We start from the raw sequence: 12,845 nt of genomic DNA, 5'->3' as shown, positions 1-12,845 counted from the left end.
AGATATTTTTATGAGTTTCAGTTTTTAAAAATTTAAAGTTTTTCCAAGGTAGTAAAATTTTGGTAGAAAGACAGATTTAGTGCTGGGAAATTCCAAGCTCGTGTTTAAGCTATTTTTTAAAATAATATTTTCTTTTTTCCTCAATTATATGTAAAAACTTGACCCATTTTCAAATCAGGATTGTATTCTGAATGCTACTCCTTTATTACTCTTTAATTTTGATTCTGTTTTGTCTTGTACTATTATTTAATAATTGAAAACCTCATAGGAAATTTGAAGTTGGTTATTTTGGGGAAAGTTTTCCAGGATTATTTTTAAAGGAAAAGTTATAGTACAAAGACTTTCTAAATCTTATGTTTTTGAACCTTCATAACAAGACCAGGGTTTAATATATAGTCCTGACCTTCATGCACAATGTAAAAATTTCCTTGTTTCTACAAATAAAACAAGGTGGTGCAGTGGATGGAGCCCTAGGACTCCAAATGGGAAGACTTGAGTTCAAATTCTAGCTTAGGCACTGGACCCTAGTGGGTCCACAGGCAAGTCATTTAACCTCTGTTTGCCTCAGTCTCCTCATCTGTAAAAAGGAGGAAACAGTAACACCTACCTTCCAAGGTTGTTGGGAGGATTACATTACAAAATGATTGTAAAGCCCTTAGCGCAATGACTAGCACATGGTAAGGGCTCTATGAATTATTATTATCACCACCCCCATGCCCCCTACCCCACTCACCACCTTCACCACCCCACCCCCTCCCCCATCATCATTATCATCATCATCATCATGGGACCACAGTCATGCTATCCATGTCAAGCCTTTTCCTTCCATTATTATGGCTTAATTACTATTCAATGCAGTTTAAGTACTTTCTGTGAGAAAGCAGTTATGTATGATGTTTCCAGGCTTCCAGTATTTAAAACTATTCATAAATAGTCCAATTGGGGAAAGTTCAGCTTGGTAACAGAAATTTAAATGTGAAAGTGTGTTGCCAGCACCGTGGACCTCGGACATTCACTAGCTGTGCCATCCTGGGCAGGTTCTTAATCTCTCTTTACAGCTGGAAACTAGGAATAATAGTAGCACCTACACTCCAGGGTTGTTGTGAGGATCAAATGAGATAACGTTTGTAAAGTGCTGGCACAGTTTAGGTCTTCCTGATTCCAGGAGCACTATCTACTACCTACTTTTTATGCTAATACAAAGACCTTACTTGCCTATTAAAATACTCCTATTTCCAGCTACATAACTGTGTAAGGCCAGATTTTCTTCATGTACTTAAAATATCATAGTAACAGATTGAATGCAAAGCAAATATGAGAATTCAGCTGTCTTCTATTAAGTCAGACATTAAAGAAATTTGTAAAAATAATTCTACTTTTCACTTTTTTGTTTTGGAAAATAGTTTTTTCATAAAAGTTATTATTTCTGTGAACATGTATGGGCCTATTATTATTTTTAATGAATTAATACATATTTTAAAATTTAATCACTTTAATTTTGAATATTATAATATCAATCAATATAACCACATAAACAAAAACTCACTGAGGGCTTCAGTAATTTTTAAGACAATAAAGGGGTCCCGAGACCAAAAAGTTTGAGAACCTGCCAATTTACACCACTCATGTTCTTTTTTTTTTCTTATAGCTTGAGATATCTTTAGTCTGAACTTTTAACTGGCATCAGAGCTAGATGTTGGGGTCACTCATTTGTTCATTGTACCATGTCATTTACTTAATTCAAACCCTGCCTCCAGAAAGTTCAGATTAGTCAACAGAATTTTTTTAAATGCTTAAATATGTTTAGTAATAAACAATCATTTCCTAGCCGCTATACTGAATAGTGCATTAAGAACATTATCATAAGTTCTGGGTACAGCTGCATTAAAAAGGCTTGCAGCCTAATAGATATCTTAGTTCTCTAAATGGAAAGCTCCTTACAATATTTTCATCATAATAAGTATGGTTGTGAATAAAATTATAAAATTTAGAAAGGAGATTGAGTTTTTATTAGAAAAAATGTGATTTTAATAAGTTAAATGTTGCTTTTTTATATCTCAAATTTCTCCCACCCCCAAATCAATGTAAATTAGTTTGTGCTTAAGTTTTCATCACAATGGTGATGCTTCAGTAAATGTCTTTTTTCCCTATAACTAAAAATTTCATAGTCTTTACTAGTAAAATATATTTTTAAATCTCTGAGAATTTTGTAGAAAAAAATCATGTTTAGTGTATAGTGAAAATTTTTAATTCAGTAGGCTAAAAAAAATCATTTCTGAATGTCAAAAATAATTGTCTCCATAGTATTGGCTGCTTCTCCTCTGTCTGATTAACCTTGGTTGGCATTGGCTGAGAGCCTCATTGTTCTCCAAAATGAAGGGTACTTAATTGTTCCCTTTTTCTGTATTCTGCAGGCCTCATAACACACTGCAGTTTGCAGTTTCTCAGAGTTCAACATGTTAACCTAATGCAAAACACAGCAAGTATCTGGTTATCTGAAATGTTTAAATAAAATTAAGATGCCAAGTGTTTTTAGTCAGATTCTCCTGACAGGATTTGACCTAAAGCTCATTTTTATTGGTCACAACTGTCGAATTATATTCTTGGCCTATTTTGTCCAGCAGACAAAGGAAGACAAAATCAGCACCATTTTCTCGTCACGATCAAATTGTTTTGCTGTTGTGGCAGAAGCGAGAAAACTTTGTTCATTGAAAGAAAGAAAAGAAAAGCAAGAATAAAGATAAATGGGGTCAAATTTTAACTCCATGGAAATGCCACGTCTGCTCTTCAGTGGAGAAGCTGGTTTAAAGTCACACAGAAAACTTTGACTGTATTTATTTATTTTGGGGGAGGAAAAAGACACTTTTATTGATGCCCACCTTTGTCAGTTAATTATTTTTTTCTTTATAAAAAATCCAGCCCCAGTTACATGTAATCCATTCTCTATCTTATCATGATTCCTGTAGGTAAAAGTACAAGAGACCTCTAGATGTCTTTTCTTTCTATAAAAGGAGCTGCTATGTACACATGTGCACACACAAATACACACACACACACGCACGCACAGAACTGGGAATCAACAGTGAGTTTATTGTTCATGCTAGAGAAAAATTAAGCTTGCATAAAGGTTGGGCTAAGTGGTCATGGACTACAGACTCTGTTGCCTTGAATAAAACAGTACAATTTGTCATTTACTCTGCACCAGACTGAAATGAGTAAAATCTATTTGAAGGTATCTTGTTTGTAAACATTTGTCAGATTCTAATTTTTTTCTTTTTGTATTAAAATTCAAAATATGGATGTATATGAAACAAAATAAATGGAGAAAATTTTTCTCCCACAGATGGAAGTGTCTTTGAATGTGTGGTACTGATTGTAAGCATGGGTGGGGTGGAAGGGGACTCCAAAAGGGCAACACAGGACAGAAAAAACTAAATATGACTGTTTTCCCCAGGAAGGTGGCCCTGTCTTTTGTCATTCCCAATTCCTTATTGCTTCAAAATAGTCAATAGGGGTGCCATACCTGCAGCATCAGTGAATGCTGGAGGTCCATGTAGTGGGAAGCAGGAGTATCCCACAGGAATGGAGGACTGCTTACTGAAGTCTAGAATAGCTTGTGTTTGTTTTCTTCAGAGAAGGAAAGGTAGAGTAAGAGTGAAATCAACTGAAGCTCTCCATGCAAGTTTCTCTTGCTTTTAATGATCTGTGCTTAAACTGCATTTTCTATATTATATTAACAGCTGTAATGAAATCTGCTGTTTGGCTTATGCAGCCTTGCAAAAATATTACTAGATTTTGCACTAATTCACATTAGCTTTGTCCTCCTAAGTTCTGGAGTTTGCCGTGATACATACATACATATATATATATATATGTGTGTGTGTGTGTGTGTGTATACATATATATGTATATATATATGTGTATATATACACACACACACACATACATACATATGTGTATATAATTATATGTATATATTATATATATGTATATAATTTTATTCTTATATATATGTATATAGTTTTAAAGCCTTTCTCTAGGTTTACTATCATTCCCTCCACCCCCACCTTGCTATGCAAGCCTCTTTCTAGTTCTTAGCTTCCTAAAACTAAGTGTAAGACATAGCTATGGATCACAACTCTTTTTTATTACAGGCTCTGGTGTACAGGTTATTCTGGGGTTCATTTGATCTAATAATTCTTAGACCATTTATTTGTTTATTTATACAGATGTTGTCACTTAAACTAAAGAAAACTGTTCAATGTGAAAACAAAGCTTATGCTTCCTAAAATAAGATGAAAGTTGTTGCACTGAGGTTATTTTTGCCAGATTTTTAAAATGCTACATATTGTATTCATTTGCTGGTGCAACAACAACCCTACATTTTTAATGTTATGCAATTATTTTGTATCTCATCACATCACAGTATTTCTGTACTATTTATTCATATACATATGTTTATAGAGACTTAATCTTTTAAAACTTGTTGTGGAAAGAACTTTCCCACCCATAAGCAATAAATTGCTATGTTTTTTTAAAAAGTTGTGGCCAACTCAAAAGAGTAATTTTTTATAATAAGACATTTCATCTTAGACTTTGGACAAGTTACTTGAATCTCTGGGCCTCAGTTCCTCATCCGTGAGAAGAGGAGTTGGATTAGACAGCCTGTAAGGTCTGATCCAACCCTAAATCTATGGTCCTAGCTATGGTCTGTGCACCTGTGAGAGAGGGGATGTCAAGTGCTGGGACCCCTTTTGTTGTTCAGCTGCTCAGTCATGTCAGACTTTTCATGACCCCATGGACCATAGCACTTCAGGCCTTGCTGTTCTCTACTATCTCCCAAAGTCTATCCAAGTTCATGTTCATTGTTTTCATGATACCATCTAGCCATTATTTAAATTTCAAAGATCCCAAACCACAGAGAGATCTAGAATAAGTGGTAAAAGAGAACACTTTGCTCCTTGTAACGGGGCAAGTTAGAGCCGACCCCTGCCCTCGCTGGACCTCTGCACCCAGGGCCTGCTGAGGTAAACTCGGGGCTCTGAGGTAAGGGTGGGACAAGATGGCACTAGGAGGATGGGTCTCCCCTTTGTTGGCAATGTGGCAGTTCCGGGTCTTTGTCTGGACTTGCCTGAGCACAAGGGAATCATGGGGAGAGTGCGGGAAGGAAAGGGGAGGAGAGTAGGAGGAACCAGGGTGGCCCTAGTGCCTACGTAACTGAAGCTATAAAAGTTTTGCTACTAATATGAATAAACGGAGTTGCTCACCATCTTGCCTCCCATCTCATTCATTGCCCACGAGATCAGGCCTTTGCTGGACAAAGGCCTGGGATTTGGGGTGAGAGGGACCCCAACAAGTTTTGGGGTAATAAGGACCCCAACAGCTCCCCACCAGTCACCGTCCTAGAAACCAGAAAAGGAAGGAGCACCTTTAACTTTCATCAGAAATGGAGCTTTTCCTGTCAAAAGGGGGAAAGCTGGGCAGCCATTTTGGTACCTCCCCAATATGCTAGAATAGTTTGGCTGGAGTGTATGGTGTTAAATCAGTCTGGAACAGTGTGATAAACTCAGATTTTGAAGGATTTTTAAAAATTCAATATTTTCAGTGAACAGAAATCTGTTCTCTCCCTCCCACTCCCTTTCCCTGCACATTAAAGGGTTTTAAATACCAAGTTGAGGAATTTGTATTTTATCCTAGAGATAGTAGTAAGCCACTGAGGATTCTTAAGTGAAGGAGTGACCTGGTCAGAGCTGTGCTTTAGGGAGATAATTTTAGCAGCTATGTAAAAGATGGATTGGAGGGACACTGGGAGCAGGAAAATCAGTTAGAAAATTCAGGCAAGCATTTATGAGGTTCTGATAATTATTGGGGTGATAGCCGTGTGAAAAGAGGACAGAAGTAAGAGATACTGAGGAAATGAAATGGACTTAGGAATGGATTAGGAATGATCAAAAGGGAAAGGAAAATGTCAAAGGTGAGTCTGGTTGTGACTCTGGGTGATCAGAAGGATGGTAGAGCGCTCAACAAAAATAAGAAAGTTTGGAGGAAAGACTGGTTTGGGGGAAATCTAGTGAATTCCGGTTTGGAAATGTAGAGTTTGAGATGTCTATTCGGCTTCCAGTGAGCAGGTATTTGATGCTGCCAGGGAAAATTCAGGAGAAATAATAAGCTTGGATATATACATATACACACACACACACACACACACACACACACACACGCACACACACACATATGTATACACACATATACATATGTATATATATATATATATATATATACATATGTACACACATACACATATATGTGTGTATATAACATGTATATGTATGTATATGTGTATGTGTATGTGTACATATATGTTTGGGAGTCATGGACATTAGTAAACCCCTAGGAGCTAAGATCACTAAGACAGGTGAGAAAAGAGCCTGGGAAAGAGCCTGGGTGTCACCCATGCTCAGGTCACAGACATGGATGATGATTGGAACTGGAACCATTCACTACAGTGCAATCTGAATGGCACTTCACTCACTTCAGTTCCTCCATTTGGCACCAAAGACCTCTCCAGATGAACAGTTAGGCAGGAACTGCATTGGCATTAGTGAAGGGAAAAGAAAAAACAACTAAGACTTATGACCCAAGTTCAAATCCAGCCTCAGACACTTACTGGCTGAATCAGTTTCCTCATCTGTAAAATTAACTGGAGAAGGAAATGGCAAAGCACTCCAGTATCTTTGCCAAGAAAACTCCAAATGGGGTCATGAAGAGTCAGACATGACTGAAACAACTGAATGACAGCAGGGTTGTTAGAAGAGGCAACGTGCTGGAGAAGACTGGATGGAATAGGATGTGCACGTTGGAGGGGTTAGCTTTAGCAAAGGGAAGCTCCACATCATCATGTGAGATAGGGTGAAGGAGGCTATGAGTGACATATTGAGGAACAGAATAGTAATTTTTAAAAAAGGCCTTCAAAAAGACTGACTCATTAAAAAAATTCTATATTCACAAACCTGGAGTTTCTAGAAGATCAAATAAGTAATAATCCTTTTAAGAGCATCTCCTTTCATTACTCATTAAGCAATAATTTTTATATTAAAATAAATTTTATTGCTCCATTTTGTTTCAATATCATCTTCATTTCTCAGTGCATTCCCCTCTTCCCCTACCAGAGAGCCATACCTTATTGTTGTAAGGCAGGGCTCTCCAACCTTAGGTTTTCATTGAAACAATAGACAATATATTATGATTTGCCATTTTAGGAGAGCTCTGCAGTAGCTCGGCTTCCTTTACTAAAGTATTTATGTAAATTTCTATGTAGGCGGGCCACATAAATCGCACTGTGGGTTTTATGCTGCTGCATTTTGGACAGCCCTGTTATAAGGTATTGTATGAATAAGGAGGAAAAACTTAGTTCAGTAAAACGAGCCAACATATTGAGGAAGTTTGACATTATATGCAGTGTTCCACACTCAGGAGCTAAATAAATGCTTGTTGAGAAGCATTTGAAACTTTACAATCTATGCAACTGGGTTATCATTCATGAGTATTCTCTCCAGGATTGTTGGAATGAGAGAGAGAAAAAAAAGGTGAACCCAGAGAATATGAAAAAAATCTGACCACTAAAAACGATTTACTATTTTACAATCATAAACACAACACTATGTCTTTATTTTAAAATTTTAAAAAATTACATCTAATACACTCAGAATTAATTTTACCACTTTTGGAAAGCCAGTTTGGCACAGATGTAAATTATCAAAAGCAGCCAAGTATGAAAATAAACCCAATGTATTTGTTTCATCAGAAATGCTCAGGTGGATAAAATTTTGTTTTGAATCCTTCAGTAATCTCAACAACAACAGCAAAAAAGGTGAAGTTTAAATACTTATCCTGAGCCCTGATTTCTTTGTACTTCTATCCCCAAAAACTAGGACACTTCCTGCCATGTGGCAGGCCATTACGAAATGCTTGATTGCTTGATTTTGGGATCTATAAAATCTCAAAAAAGTTTCATATTTATATTTCTTCAGGTGAGTATATTTATTACAAGAGAAGCAGGATGGTGGAGTTGTTAAAGGATCAGCCTTGAAGTTAGCAAGAACTAAAATCTGGGTTCTGCCTTTGAAAATACAGTCTTTGTAACTATGAGTGAGTAATTTAACCTTTCAATGCCCCAGAAAACTCTCGAGCTCTATAGAACTGCCCATCAATCAAGACTGGTAGAAGTTTCTCCACACTGGGAGTTTCCCATACAGAGGAAAAACATAGGGGAGATCCCACTCTCCAAAAAGTGTATTTTAAAGTGATGTTTTAGATAGAAAACTTGATAAGCTTAAATGATTTAGATAAGTTAGGCCAAAAAATAGTTATACTTTTAGATTCAATAAAAAGAAACTATTTTGTGTGAATTATCTTCCCTAGACAATAATAATATTTAATTTAAAGCAGCAGAACACATAGTAAAAAATATTAACCCTAAAAAATAAAGTGAATAGGAAACAGTGACTTATGGATCAAACAGGCCAATTATCACAGATCTGTGAATCACTGCCTTGTACTATACTTGAATATCTGCAATTGAATTTTTTTAAAAAATGTAGAGGCATTTATTATATTGAGAAACACCAACATCCTCAGCATTAGCAGGGCTGGAAGGAATCCTTGATTGGCTTAGAAGGGCTGAGCTCAAAGGGTTCCCAAGGAAGCACTGGGGACACAGTCTAGCGAAAGGCTAGGATGAATGAAGGCAGATGTCCTTCAAGTCACTGAATCCCAACAGAGCCAAGGCCTCAGAAAAGCTTTGCAAGGGGGTTCAGATACACTTGGTATGAGCTGCCCTTTGGATTTTCTCATCCCTTTTGCGGTTAAATCTTTTCACGTAACTGCTGCTGCTCCGGAGCAATCCATCTCCAGGCCTCAGGCGTCCTTGTAACACCCTCAGCAAAGCTGTGGAGAGCTGCCTTCTCTTGTAGTAGATGTGACCCATTACTATATACCTGCTGCCTGAAAAAGAACCAGAACAGAAATGAGTTAGGCCAGGCATCAGCCGAGTGAAAGACGGTGGGACAGAGAGAGGAATGTTGTAAAAGAAGCTAATAACATGATGACTGATTTTACTATATCAGTGAGATTCTCTAGTCTGGGAGGATCTCAAAAGGGAAAAGACTTGCTTAAAATTCAGTTCTGAACCATTCCAATGTATTTTTCTTTTGCTAGCAATGGTATTTTTTCATCTGTGGATTTACCAGCAGTGAAAAAAGAAATATCTAGGCAGACAGGCTGTAAGTGATACTTACTCTCAAGTATATTGCATTTTATGAAGAAACTGCCCATTTTTCAGGAACCAAAAAGTAGGGGAGAAAACACGGAGTTGTCTATAGCTTTCAGCACTTAGAGATGAGGTTATTCAAATCCAGTTCTTGCCAACTTAGAAGCCATGTGACCACTGGCAATTCGATGAGTCTCTCTGTGGCAACTCTCTAAGTTCGATATGTGGATTTAGGTGAAGGGAATTCCTATGTGTACTCTCAGTGGACACAACAGAAAGGAGATTCTGAAGTTTCTCCCTTTCACAATATTAAAACCCTGATGTGAATTAAGGCCTGGGCAGCTAGGTGGCTCAGAGCATAGAAGACTGGCCCCCGAGTCAGGAAGACTCATCTTCCTGAGTTCAAATCTGGCCTCAGATACTTACTAGCTGTCTGACCCTTAGCAAGTCACTTAACCCTGTTTGCCTCAGTTTCCTCATCTGTAAAGTGAGCTGGAAGAAAGAAATGGCAAACCACTCCAGTATCTTTGCCAAGAAAACCCCAAAAGGGATCACGAAGAGTGATCATGACTGAAGTAAGGCATACATATATACTAGGCACCTTTAGGGGAGCCTCATTACCAAATTTAAAATCTGCATATGGTTTATTGCAGCTGGAGGAATCCAATACGAGCACATGAACTCGGAAGAAGAAGCCATCTGGGGTGACATAGAGGCGGTTTGTCTTGTACAGCCCATGACTGTTGACCAGCAGAGAGACCAGCCGGATGCCTTCACCAAGCACTTCTATATCATGGACGATTCCATTCACGGCTACTTTCAAGATTTAAAAAAAAAGTTTGAAGGGGACAAAAAAGCACAAAACTGATTTCTTCTTGCAATCCCAGATCTTTCAGTGGCCTCATCTGGCCTGAGCTATCTGATAGTTACCTCCCTTCTCCTCTTGGTTCTGCTGGAAGACTGGCCTATCTTGGGCTGTCTTCACTTAATCATTCACTTTCCCATCCTTGGAGAATCATGGGGCTGAACTTGGAGTCAGAAAGACTCAGGCTTGAATCCTTCCTCTAACATTGGCTAATTAGCCTGACCCTGGGTAGACCACTTCACTTCCCCAAGCCTCAGTTTCTTATTCTATAAAAGAAGGGAAATGCTGCCTCCACTCTTTGTACACTTTAAAGTTAAATGTAAATGCCAATTACTATCATGTCTAAAAGCAAGATAATACTAGATATAAGTTAGTCTTCTACCAAGTGCCAGCTAAGTAGGGCCCTGAATTGAAATTCTAGCTGTTTGTAATTCTATAGCCTTAAGGAAGACCAGGATTTGAATGGTAGGAACCATGTTACCAAATTCACTCGTGCAATAGAATTCCTTTTCATCCATATCCCATTTGCACTCAGTCTCACAGGTCTTTTCCATGTGGTAAGTATCTAAAAGGAGAGAAGAAAAGGACTATAAAAACAGAGGTGGATGCAATTCTAGGCAGTTGGGTAGTAAAGAAGTTATATGAAGTGTGGGACCTAGAGAAGGAAAGCCCTCAGTTCAAATCCCACCACACCCACTGCGTTTGCTATTTGGCCTGGGGCAAGTCCCTTAACCTCGGTTTCCTTATCTGTCAAATGGGGCTAATAATACCATCTACCTTCTTGTGATATTAAGATAATACATGTAAAGCACTTTGTGAAACTTACTTTTTATCATCCTTCTACTTATCATTACTATCATCCTTCTATTTTGCATTTTATTCTGAAAAGTTACCATTTGGGTCACAACTAGATTTAAGAGGATGCCTCCAAAACAAATGTCCAGATTCCTATAGTTTTAACTGCATTTAGATCACTATAGAAGGATGAGAGCTGAGAGTTCATTATAATCATGAAAAGAAAGATTTTTCAAGGCTCACTGATCACAAGTACTGGTAATACAGCAATGTTTGGAAGAAAAGGGGGAAGACTTTATGGATTGGTTTTTTGGAAAAATTATCCTTATAGAACAGAGAAGAGCAGCAAGATACAGAAAACAACCAGGGACTGGAAAGGAGACAGAACTTTGTCACTTACTAGCCATGTGGACCTTGAGCTTAATCTAAAAGCTGGATGAGGTCAACGAACCCATCCAGTCCATACCCCTTATCTTTCTGAAATTCATGTTAAATTCATGGAGATGAAAATTGACTTGACCGAGGTCACATAGCTAGTTGGTAAAAGAATGAGAACTAGAAACCAGTTCTACTGATTTTTTGGTCTAGAGAGCTTTCCACTGGACCGTACTTTCTGAGCCTTTTCCTCTCACCTATGAACCTCGTATGTCTTCAAGGAAGGTTATGGTAAGTGATCACGATCATGGGTGGAAGTGCTTGTCAATCTATCAAGCAAGCAACAAGCCTTTAGTTATTGTCTATCATGTCTTGGGCACAATGATAGGCACAATGATAGGGATGCAAAGAAAAAAGTATAATTAACGGTCTCTGCCCCGACAAGCTAATTACTTTTAAAGCCTTGAGTGATCAGGGCGGAAGAGGCTGTGAGGTCTGAAGGAGGAAAGAACAATGGGGAAGTGTAAGCTGGAGGAGGGAAGCCTCAGTGAAGGCACAAGAGCTTTCTTCCAACTTTTGAAGGGTATTTAGTTAGAACAAGCTTTAGCTCCTTCATCTTGGTTCCTTAGAGCAGGTCTAGGAGTAGGGGGTGCAAAACTGCAGAGAGGCGGGTTTAGGCTGGATTTAAGGAAAACAAAACCAACTTTCTAACAACAAGAGTTATCCCAAAGTAGAATAGGCTGCCTCAAGAAGAAGTGTGCTCCCTATCACTGGAAGTTTCCAAGTATAGGCATGACCACTAATGACCGGGGTGTTTTAAAGGGGTTTCTTGTTCTGGTAGGGTTGGTCCTGGTGATCCCAGAAGTCCCACCCCTCAGAACCTGCTGGAGTCTGACCGAGGGGGAGGCTTTTGATTAGATCTTCCTCTCCCCCCACTACATGCATTATGGGGTCCTGGGTTTTGCAGGAGGGATGTAGCTCACCTCTGCGGGGTGGGCGAAGGCGGGACTGCTGATGGCTGAGCCAGGAAGCCTTGGAGCGGTTGCTCAGGGGCACTCCCTCCTGGTCTGGGCTGGTGCGTCCGGGAGAGTTGAGGCTCCCTTCAAGGGGCGGACACTGGTCCTCCACCCACTCTGACCCAGCGCCAGAGAGGGGAGGCCCCTGAGCCAGCGGGTACGAAAGTATGGGCCAAGTCACCCGCCCGGACAGGCGCCGCTTGTTCACGCTGTTGTCCAGTGGCACGGCCTCTCCACGAGGTGGCCACGGACTGCCCAGTTCCAGAGCTGTGTCTTTGCGAGCTCCAGTGCTGTTCTCCATCCGAGGCCGGGGTCTGGCCTTCCTCCACTTGTCCCTCCAGGACCCAGGAGCGCGGGCTCCCAAGGTCGTCTGACCCCAGGTCTTCTCTATTGGGTATGAGAGTGAATCTGTGGAGAAAAAAGCGAGAGACTGTGCTGGAGAAGAGGGAACAGAGAAGCAAGAGATTGCACTGGAGAAAAGATAACCGAGAATCTAGCAGCTAGGGAAGACAGAGGACCAAGAAAT

This window comes from Trichosurus vulpecula, chromosome 4, assembly GCF_011100635.1.
Source record: "Trichosurus vulpecula isolate mTriVul1 chromosome 4, mTriVul1.pri, whole genome shotgun sequence".
NCBI classification, from domain to species: domain Eukaryota; kingdom Metazoa; phylum Chordata; class Mammalia; order Diprotodontia; family Phalangeridae; genus Trichosurus; species Trichosurus vulpecula.
Note: the sequence above shows the minus strand (reverse complement) of the source record.